Source organism: Rhinopithecus bieti, unplaced genomic scaffold (genome assembly GCF_001698545.2).
Source record: "Rhinopithecus bieti isolate Rb0 unplaced genomic scaffold, ASM169854v2 scaffold_35856, whole genome shotgun sequence".
Taxonomy (NCBI): domain Eukaryota; kingdom Metazoa; phylum Chordata; class Mammalia; order Primates; family Cercopithecidae; genus Rhinopithecus; species Rhinopithecus bieti.
The window spans coordinates 1,591,275-1,602,262 of record NW_016815820.1 but is presented as its reverse complement, the minus strand read 5'-3'; the positions used below and the strand labels follow the sequence as shown (position 1 = coordinate 1,602,262).

At 49.1% G+C, this 10,988-nt stretch overlaps 1 protein-coding gene across 9 annotated transcripts in view; it reads right to left on the bottom strand.

The window, feature by feature from the left end:
• FAM117A (family with sequence similarity 117 member A) overlaps positions 1-10,988 on the bottom strand; it is an 82,991-nt gene that overhangs the window by 11,777 nt on the left and 60,226 nt on the right. For 8 of the 9 annotated variants that reach the window (XM_017853931.1, XM_017853935.1, XM_017853939.1 and 5 more), the window contains one exon: positions 1,906-2,001. The exons of the other annotated variant lie outside the window; for it this stretch is intronic. The gene's annotated coding sequence lies outside the window, so the exon portion shown is untranslated. The remainder of the gene's footprint in view (positions 1-1,905; positions 2,002-10,988) is intronic. 9 annotated transcript variants of the gene reach the window in all.

Genomic DNA, 10,988 nt, shown 5'->3' with positions numbered 1-10,988 from the left:
TTTTTTTTGAGACGGAGTCTCGCTCTGTCGCCCGGGCTGGAGTGCAGTGGCCGGTTCTCAGCTCACTGCAAGCTCCGCCTCCCGGGTTTATGCCATTCTCCTGCCTCAGCCTCCGAGTAGCTGGGACTACAGGCGCCCACCACCTCGCCCGGCTAGTTTTTTGTATTTTTTAGTAGAGACGGGGTTTCACCATGTTAGCCAGGATGGTCTCGATCTCCTGACCTCGTGATCTGCCCGTCTCGGCCTCCCAAAGTGCTGGGATTACAGGCTTGAGCCACCGCGCCCAGCCTTAATTTTTGTATTTTTAATAGAGATGGGGTTTCACCATCTTGGCCAGGCTGGTCTTGAACTCCTGACCGCGTGATCCACCTGTCTCAGCCTCCCAAAGTCCTGGGATTACAGGCATGAGCCATCGCGCCCGGCCCTACCCCTCTATAAATAGCAATGGAAGATGATGTTTCTGAATGCTAAGGGCAGTTCACTCCTCACAGTACATTCACATCTCAAAGGCCCTGCGACCAAGGATGGGGATATTCTCCCCTGTTTAAAGCAGACTACACTAGGAACAGGGATAGATACTCAAGAAGGAATACTGGATTTCGTCTTGACTTTCATATCCTGAGACTATTACAGATTATCATCAACAATTTTGAATATTATCCCATCACATGTGCAATTCTGGACCTTCTTGCCCTCAACTGTTCAATGCTCAGGGAATGAAGAGCTATTTAAATATAAGCCCAAACTAAATGGAATTCAGAGAGTAGACCTGCTGCCCACAGCCATAAAATTTATGACTAGATCCAAGAAGAAAGAACTTTCCGATATGCTATTGTGGGTCACTCATACCACATCTCCCCATTCTTAGTGCGAATAACTTACTTACTCTGACCATTGAAAAGTTTAAATATTTTTTATTTCCCCATCTTAAGCTCTCAACGTATTCACTTCATATTTTCTCATTGTTCTCAGCAACAGAGGGCAGAAGCAACTTCCTCTTGTAAAGGGGTGCAGGGTGAGTCCTATTGAGTTGACCCTCTCAGAAGGTGCCACAGAGCATGTCAGGAGGAGCTGATGGGGACCCCTGGAATATTCCAGCCTACGGCTTTCTTCCCTTAACCTCAATGACTTGAGCACTCCTGAGGGAGAGGGAGAGTCAGGAAAAAGTGTTTGGGAACATTTCATTATTTTTCTCTTCTTTTGAAAAGAAGGCTAGGGCTGGGCACAGTGGCTCATACCTGTAATCCCAGCACTTTGGGATGCTGAGGCAGGCAGATCACCTGAGGTCAGGAGTTCAGCACCACCCTGGCCAACACGGTGAAACCCGTCTCTACTAAAAAAAAAAAAATACAAAAATTAGCTGGGTGTGGTGGTGGGTGCCTGCAATCTAAGCTACTTGGGAGGCTGAGGCAGAAGAATCGCTTGAACCCAGGAGGCGGAAGTTGCAGTGAGCTGAGATCGTGCCACTGTACTCCAGTCCGGCCAACACAGTGAGACTCTGCTTCCAAAAAAAAAAAAAAGATGAATAGTTAAGAAGTAAATGAGACTGGGAGCTCCTAATTCCCAGGAACTCCCTCCCTGTCTTCCTCCAGTCTCTAAGCTGCTTATCTGGATCCAACCCCAAAGTAAAGCAAGAACAATGGTGGCTCCAGTCCTATGCTTGCTGCTGAAAGGCACTAGCAGCCTCTGGCCAAGTCCTTTCCTAGCAGGAGGGTCTGGGCTCCTAAGACCTGGCCCCTTGGAGAATGGAATTCAGCTAGGAAGGAGCCATATCATCAGGAAAAGGCCAGGTCGAGACAGGAGAGGTGAGCAGTGTGACTCCACTGTGGAGGAGATGCATCACATGGTACTAGGGGATCAAGAAGAAGCCGCTACCCTAGGCAGGGAGTCAAAGTGGGTAGCTACCTCTTTTCGGTGGTCTGTGCTGCCCCAGGATGCTGAGCGCTTGTGTGCACAGGAGCTGGCAAGCTCACCTTCTAGCTCTTGCCAGGACAGGGGCGTCTGCAGGGAGAGAAACACAGTGAGACAGAGCAGCTTCTTCGGCAGGCACTGGGGAACAGGCACACTGTTTTCTGGGTAGAGGTAATGGCCCTTTGAGCCCTTCTCTCCTCTGCTCATAAACCTCTGAACACTCCCAGTCGGTGTTCTTCTTCAGGCTTCTCCACCTGCACTGCCTCCTTCCCAGTTCACATCCTCCAGCAAACGTTCCCTGATGACCCAACAAGGCCAACCTCCTCTTTAATCTTTTCTGAGTACTATACATGTATGATATCCCAGTTATTCCAGCTGATCCTCAGTGGTGAGGACAAGTATTGCCACTCCTATCCCAACCAGCTCCAAGAGAATATAGGCTCAGGCTCAGGGAATCACTGGCACTCTTTATTCTCTCGCCCTCTACATGTCTAGCACAGGCCCAGGTTCCTGGGAGCTCAATAAAAACAAGTTAGTATATAGGAGTGCATTAAGGGATTATTAACTGGCAAAACAGGAAAAAGGTCAACGTAGGTCCCTTGACCAAAGCAGGGGACTCCTATATAGTGCAGTGCCTCATTTTTCCCTGCACATGGAATAAGTGTTGCTCCCCGACCCCACCCCGCTGCAAATAAGCAGGAAGGAGACATTTTCAGAAAGGAGAGAGCCACAGTTCTGAATCCAGCCCTAATTCCTGATCCCTCTTGGCCTTATCACTCCTTTTCCTCCTGGGCCTGCCCAGCCCTCATAAAAACAGGGCCCTCAGTCTGCATCTCCTCTCCCTTGCTGCACCGAAGACACAGTGTCCAAGATGGAGGCAGGGAGAGCTGCACGACTACTTCCTGAGCCCCCACCCAAGGGAGGAAGCTGTTGGCTCTAAGCATGAGACCAAAGAGGCCCAGATCCCTCCCCACCACCAGTATCCCTACTTCCATTCCAAGGGAGGGGCCCAAGGGGGAACGCTCCAGTGGAACCAGTTCTTCTCTAACTTCTGTGCATAAGCACAGGCTGCCAAAAACATGAGGGCCTGGGAACTGTCTCCTCCAAGAGATCTGCTGACCTCCCCCGAGAGGTTGTTGCAAACAGAAAAGGGGGAGGACGGGAAAAAAACCCAGCTACTCGCCACCCAACAGCTGCTAAGAGGAGCTCGGCGGGGGAGTCTGAGCAAGCTTGTGAGAGCAGACGGCCGTATGTGACAGCTGCAGTGGAGAGGGGCCACTGGGGATTGGGGCTCCCTGGCTCTTCCTTCTCCCAGCTGCTCATGGATCAGCACCTTTACTGGGCCATGCAACATGGCCAGGGAGAGACAACTGCCCTAACTTTCTTGTTCTGATGAGCGTCACGAGTAAGTAGGTAACAGAGGAATCGACAAATGCTAAATAAAGCATCCAGAGATCCATTTCCCCACAATTCCCTTCTTTAGGAAAAGGGCAGACTGCATATCCTTCAGGCCCAAATCTTCAGCACAAACCCTAAAGCCCTCAAGATGAAGCTGGCTCTGTCAGTATATGGAAAGCTACTTCCAAATGCCCATGTGTCTCTAAACCAGGGTGCTACCAGACAAAACCTCGGAAAAGGCTGGTGCATGCACTGAAAAGTGAGGAGGAAGCCCATCTCTCCCAGCCACCTCCACCCAGCAGACACACAAAGGATCCTCCCCTCAAGGCTCCAGGACCAACTCTAACGATGACTACCTCTGCTAATCAAAGCTGAGCCCCGCACCCCCCACGCAAACCTGTTGTCCCTGGAAGGTGGCAGAGGCTATAGAGGGATGACAAAAGCTAAAGGGACAATTCTGCCCATTTCCCTTCCTTAGGGAAGATACTGTACTCACAGGTGGGTGATAACAGAGAGGAAAAAACAGCCACGTTCAGGCTGCCATGGGTACTACTAACATCTCTTGCAAACTCTTCAGGTACCTCTTCTGGGATATGCGAGAGGGTGGAAAGAGAAATGCAGGCTAGCACAGGACTTTAAAAGATGTGAGGCTGCGGGTGGTGGCAATCCCAACACTTTGGGAGACTGAGGCGGATGGATCACTTGAGGTCAAGGGTTCGAGACCAGCCTGGCAAACATGGTGAAACCCCGTCTCTACTAAAAATAGAAAAATTAGCTGGGTGCCTGTAATCCCAGCTATTCAGGTGGCTGAGGCACGAGAACTGCTTGAACTCAGGAGGTGGAGGTTGCAGTGAGCTGAGATTGCGCCACTGCACTCCAGCCTGGGCGACAGAGCAAGACTGTCTCAAGAAAAAAAAAAAAGAAGAAAGAAAAGAAAAAGAAAAGGATGTGAAAATCATAGCAGCTAGGGTCATCTCCTCTCTTAATGCAGGTGACCCCACCTCTCTCCGCTCAGCAACATCTTCCACCAACCACTGCCTTCTCTGTGTAAACTATATTACTAAGGCCATTGCTTTGTGTCAACACCCAACCGCTGGCCATAGAATTCACCAGCTGACCCTTCATCCCACGGGCTCTCCATCCTTGGCTCTCTGTCCTCCCAAGCAAACCCATCTCCCTCTCCTTTTTCTTACCCCCAACCTCCAAGCCTGGTTTCCCGATCTAAGACGGCCTGCCTGGCCAACTATTCCCATTCTTCTTGTCAGGGAGCCTTTCCTAACTTGTCTGCCTCGGGCTGACTGCTCTTCTGCTCTGTGTCTTCTTCTTGCAGATGGGCTCTGAGTGTACATCATTCATGCAACCAACAAATAGTGGCTGAATGTACACTGTGTGCCCAGTACTGTTTCAGGCACTGGCCATACAACCATGTATAAAACAACACAAACACTTGTCCCTTCTGAGTTTATTTTCTCATTGGGGAGAAAGTTTAAACAGTGGTAAGTGCCAAGGAGAAAAATACAGCAAAGAAAAGGGATAGGAATGCTGGGTGGGGGATACAATTGGAAATGTCAGGGAGGCCCCAATGAAAAACTAACATCTGCATAAAAACACGAAGGAGGTGAGGGAGTGAGTCATGTGGGTATCTGAGGTAAGAGTAATCCAGACAGAGGGAACAGCCAGTGCAAAGGCTCTGTGGTGGCAATGAGCCTGGCATGTTTATGATAAATAGGCCAGTGTGGCTGGAGCAGAGTGTGTCAGGAGATGCAGTGACAGGTTAAAAAACGGCTCCTCAAAGATGAGGAACCTATAAATGTTACCTTGTATAGTAAAGGTTTTGCAGATGTATTAAGGATCTTGAGATTATCCAAAATTATCTGGGTGGACCCTAAATACCATTACAAATATCCTTAAATAAGAAAGAGGAAGAGGGAGATTAGATGTATGCACACTGAAGAGGATAAAGCGATATGACCACAGAGGCAGAGACTTGAGTGATGTGGCTGCAAGCCAAAGAGTGCCAGCAGCCACCAGAAGCTAGAAGTGCAAGCAACAGACTCTTCCCAGGAACCTCCTGGGAGAGAATGGCCCTGCCAACACCTTGATCTCAGCCCAGTGGAACAGAACTTGGACTTCCGGTCTCCAGAACTGTGAAAGAATACATTTCTGTGGTTTTAAGCCACTAAGTTTGAGGTAATTTGTTAAAGCAGCCTCAGAAACCTAATGCAGTAGGTTATCCTGTGTTTGAAGCTGTTGACATGCTGACATCAAGTATTTATTTATTTATTTATTTATTTATTTATTTATTTATTTGATGGGAGTTTCACCCTTGTTGCCCGGGTTGGAGTGTAATGGCGCGATCTTGGCTCACTGAAACCTCCGCCTCATGGGTTCAAGCGATTCTCCTGCCTCAGCGTCCCAAGTAGCTGGGATTACAGGCACGTGCCACCACACCTGGCTAATTTTGTATTTGTAGTAGAGACAGGGTTTCACCATGTTGGTCAGGTTGGTCTCGAACTCCTGACCTAAGGTGATCCGCCCGCCTCAGCCTCCTAAAGTGCTGAGATTACAGGCATTAGCTACCGGGCCCGCCCGACATGGAGTATTCTCAAGGCAGGAGTGTACACAGGTGTGGACTACAGCCCCTCCTAAACTGGGAGTGCCCAAAGTGGGGACCATGCCCCAGTTTCCAGTGCCCAAGGTTGGATAGGACTCCTCTTCTGCATCTCACCATGGAGCACAGAAAAGTCACAGCTAAGAAAAGCTCTCCTTCAAAGAGCTAACCTGGCCAGGTGCGGTGGCTCATGCCTGTAATCCCAGCACCTTGGGAGGCCAAGGCAGGAGGATTGCTTGAGGCCAGGAGTTCAAAACCAGCCTGGGCAACATAGCGGGACCCTATCTGTATAAAAGAAATAATTTTAAATTAGCCATTTATGGTGATGTGTATCTGCAGTCCGAGCTACTAGGGAGGCTGAGGCAGGAGGACCACTTGCGCCCAGAAGTTCGAGGCTGCAGTGAGTCATAATCATACCATTGCACTCCAGCCTGGGCAACAGAGCGAGACCCTGTCTCAAAAAAAAAGAAAAAGAAAAAACTAACCTTCTGGCCACAACAGGGGTCAAGCCATGCTGCTCAGTCGTTCTAGATGACCCTTTGGAAGCAGCGTAGAGCTGGAGCTCAGCAGACCAAAAAGTCATGTTTGTCGCTGGGCGTGGTGACTCATGCCTGTAATCCCAGCACTTTGGAAGGCTGAAGCGGGGAGATCACTTGAGGTCAGGAGTTCAAGACCAGCCTGGTCAAAATAGTGAAACCCCATCTCTACTAAAAATACAAAACAATCGGCCAGGCATGGTGGCACATGTCTGTAATCCCAGCTACTTGGGAGGCTGAGGCAGGAGAATTGCTTGAACCTGGAAGGCGGAGGTTGCAGTGAGCCAAGATCGAGCCACTGCACTCTAGCTTGGGCAACAGGGCAAGACTCTGTCTCAAAAACAAACAAACAAAAAAAGAACAAAAAGTTGTTTGTCAGGAGGAGTCACGTACTGGAACAGATTTGACACCCTGGCCCAGTGGGAGCAGCTGAGGGACAAGTAGGGCAGCTTCTGACAATGAGTGGCATGGGCCAGCTGTGCAGATGATACTCAGATTATGCAAAACTGGATGTGGCCAGACCAAGGAAGCCTTGCCTGGGATTGAGATCCCAGAGCAACATGTGGAAGGACAGCTGGGCATGGGGGTGGAAGACAGTTTCCCAAAGAGCCATCTAATATAATCAGGAGGAGGGGTGGGATGAAGCTGAAAACCCTCCAAACTGGAATCTCTCAGCCTCCAGCCCAAAAGTTTCTACCTAGACTCCATGACCACAAGCAGGAAAGTCCTGGCCCTCACTGTCTCCAGTGAGCTTGGCACCTGAGTAAGCTCCATGTGTGGAGCTGGGCTAGGCCCTGGAAATGTAACCCACTATCCCTGTACAGGACTGTCAAGCAGCATGGTGCCTGGCCTGGTGTGGACCATCAGGACTACATGTTCAACTGAAATTCTGCAGGGAATCAGTCCCTTAGGTCTCCGGCCAAACAAAAAGGCCGGAAAAGGCTCTGAGGGTGGTCTGCTGGTCAGCACTGAAAACTGGCTGCAAGTGGCCAAGGCTACCATCTCTGGCCCTACAGTGACTATGCAACCCTCAGATTTTCCATCATGGCCCCATTTTCAAATGTTCGGTACTGTTGTCAAACTATGTTGAACAACTGGTCCTGTTTGCCAATCTGGAAAACAGGCAGTGTGCCCAGGCCCCCACACCCACAAAGAAAAACATTTTTCAAAGGTCCATGATGGTCAGACTGAATTGTGTGTCATCACTGTTGGGGCACTGGTTTGGGAAAACAGGGAGGATAGTACACAGGTAGGGGAAAGACACAGGAAGAGAAGTCTTCCCAGCGGGCATGCCTACCTTCACCTCTGGCCTTCCTCACACTCCCTGTGGTTTGTCAAGACTTAAGCTTTTTTTTTTTTCCAAAGGGTAAATTGGGGCTAAAGAAAAAAATCCTATCATAGAAGCTTCCCTACCTTACCTGGGGAATGCAGAGGGAATGGGGCTGGGGATGAGTAGAATGGGGGGCTGGGCTGGGCAGGGCAGGTTCCCAGAGTCCTGTCCGTCAGCAGGATGAGACCAACAGGGGAACTTTGCTCAAACAGTCATTCCAGCTGTGGTGAGACCACTTCCTCCCTCCAGAAAAGTACAAGAACACTCAAAGGTTTGCACAGCAAGAAGGAAGAGGGGTAACTGCAGCTACCAGCATGTACTGCCCTCACCCATCCTGGCCTGGGCCCAGCCACTAGGAGTGGCCAACACAAAGCAATCAGTGGCCAGCTCTAGTTTACCAACTGACCTGGTCATCGCTCCCATTGCTCAAAACATGCAGCTTCTCCAAAGCACTTCTTCCCCAATTACCATGTTCACACATCTCCTCCCAAAAACAACCAATATCCCAAATACCATATATCCACACCCTTCCTCTTTCCTTGCTCCAAATATTTGGGTAACCCAGCTCTCCATGTCAGACTGTAAATGGCCTGAGGACAATCCTAAGATCTTAAAACACAACGAGGAAGGAAGGAGATAATAGGATGAGATTGTTGGTACTACTGGGCTATATTCAAGAACTGAAAGCTTTTCGCTCCGTCTTCTACCCTGTGAAGAAGCCTCAAGTCTGTGGCATGCCCAGCTATCTAGACAGCAGGTGTTCCATGCTTGCTGCCTAGATCTGAAGCTGGCTTGCAATAGGCAGGGCCCTGGTCTCCTCTCAGGGAGTCAGACAAAGGAGCTGCTTAGCCTGAACCATAACTGCAGCTGCTGACCTCACTGCAAGGTATGCCCTGGGAATGCCAGGGCTGCTGGCTCTGGGTGCAGGGAGGTTAGGCAAGTAGGACAGTAGTAGTGAGTGCCCGCTAGTGAGGGAAGATGAAGCAGAAAGTAACTACTACATTGGTACGACTAGGAGAGAAAGGGCAGGGGTAGGAACAGCCCCATCCCCGGCTTAAGGCAACTGAGGCAACTGGGAAAAGGTTCTGGCATTAGTCTTTTTTTTTGTTTTTTTGTTTTTTTGTTTTTTTTGACACGGAGTCTCACTTTGTTGCCAGGCTGGAGTGCAGTGGCATGATCTCGGTTTACTGCAACCTCTGCCTCCCGGGTTCAAGCGATTCTCCTGTCTCAGCCTCCCAAGTAGTTGGGACTACAGGTGTGAGCCACCACGCCCAACTAATTTTTGTATTTTTAGTAGAGATGGGGTTTCACCATGTTGGCCAGGATGGTCTTGATCTCCTGACCTTGTGATCCGCCCGCCTCAGCCTCCCAAAGTGCTGGGATTATAGGCGTGAGCCACCGCACCTGGCCGTATTAGTCCATTTTTAACAGCTTAAAAGCTTTCTAGGACTTTGGTAGATCCTGCCACCTTCCCTTCCCTCTGCCCCTCTCCATACACCTTCATATCTTTCCAGTCAAACCTCTCTTTCCTCTCCAGTCCTTTCTGGGTGATATCCCAGTGCTCAGTAGGGAAGGGACACCAGTTACTTAGGAATATGTCAGGTGAGCCTCAGACCTTCACAGTGTAATACTAGTGTTGAAGAGGGTAGCTTGGACCAGGCCAGGGGACTTAAGCAGGAATTTGAATGGAGCCCAAAACCTAGAAGCAGCAAATTCCCAGAAGACCAGGAATGAAAGATGGGTAGAGTACATATTTTGGTTTGGATGCCTAGGTTGATCAGAATTCTCCATCTCCTGACTGCGGCCACAATATTGACAGGTTGCTAAGAGTTCCTCGAGGGCTGGAGCCCATCCCAGGGAAAGAGGAAAGCTGCATGGCTTGGCCTTGCCAGACCCACAGAGGCTCATCGCTGACCTCTGTCTTGCTGTGGCAAGAAGCCCAGACTTGTTATATAAAAGATCTGGCCTGCAGCTGGAGCCTAAGCAAAAACACACAGCCCAGGGCCCATGCCTCTAAACCCAGCCAGGGAACATCTGAGGCCAACCCTGCTTTGAGTTGACAAAGAGAAAGCTATCTGAGGAGTGGGACGGTGACTTCCTAAAAGGTTGAAAGCAGGAAATGACAGAGGCAGAAACAGGTGGGCTACACAGAAGCCTGCCATCTGACAAACAGGGATGGAATAATGAGCTTACACACTCAAAGGAATCTCAAGTCCTGTTCCTCCAGGAAGCCCTCCTTGACTACAAACATATCTGGACTAAGCACTCCCATCAAAAGACAAAGTTGTGTGTGCTCCCAGGCCTGTGAGGAGGAAGCATTATTTATCCTACTTGCCTTTTCCAAAGGATAAAGGGAATGGCAGTGCTCAGGGCTCCCAGGAAGGAAGCCTACTCTCTCTCCTTCCTGGAGGGTATTCTCCTTTCACAGTCTACTTGTAGATCCAAAGAGGGCCATAATTTTAACTGCAGCAAATTCTTGTTGGTTCAAGGTGGGGTATTCCCATGAGAATTCCCCTTCTTTAAACTTCGCCAGATATTTGGCTCCATCTCATCCCTTGGCTGTCTGTTCACTGGCCCTCATAGAACTGGAATCCAGACTCATAGAGGCCAAATCTTGTCCTCATTTCCTTATTCTTCATTCCAACATGCCAAGAACAGTACTGGGCATTCAAACATTCACTAACGACATTTGAAAATGGATCGCATTAACAAAATTTGACATGATGTGGTCAAAAGAAGTACCAAGCACTTTCACGCGTCATTTGGCCATCATGCCACCTACACGGAGGCAGACCAGGCACTCTCCACCCAGTTTGCAAAGGAAGAGCTGAATTGCCTGATGTCCCCCAGGATGAAGGGCTGACTCAGACTTTCACGTCCTGGCCACCCTGTTTCTGCCTATCTCGAAATAACTCATTTGCTCTGAAGATGAATAAGAGTGCGTTTAAACTGCATGAAAAGGGAGATTTGACTCTTAACAACTTAGCTGCTAAGAATGAAGTCCTGAATCAGATTAAGAAATGTCTGTATAATTTCATATATGAGATGGGTTCCTGCTCAGGCTGATGCTAGCTTATCCAAAAATTGATAAATGAACTGGATGATCTGCAGAGATTCTTTCCAAGCTTGGGATTCTTAATGAAAAGGCTGTCTTTTTTTTTTTTTTTTTTTTTTTTTTTTTTTTTTTTTTTTTTTTTTTTTT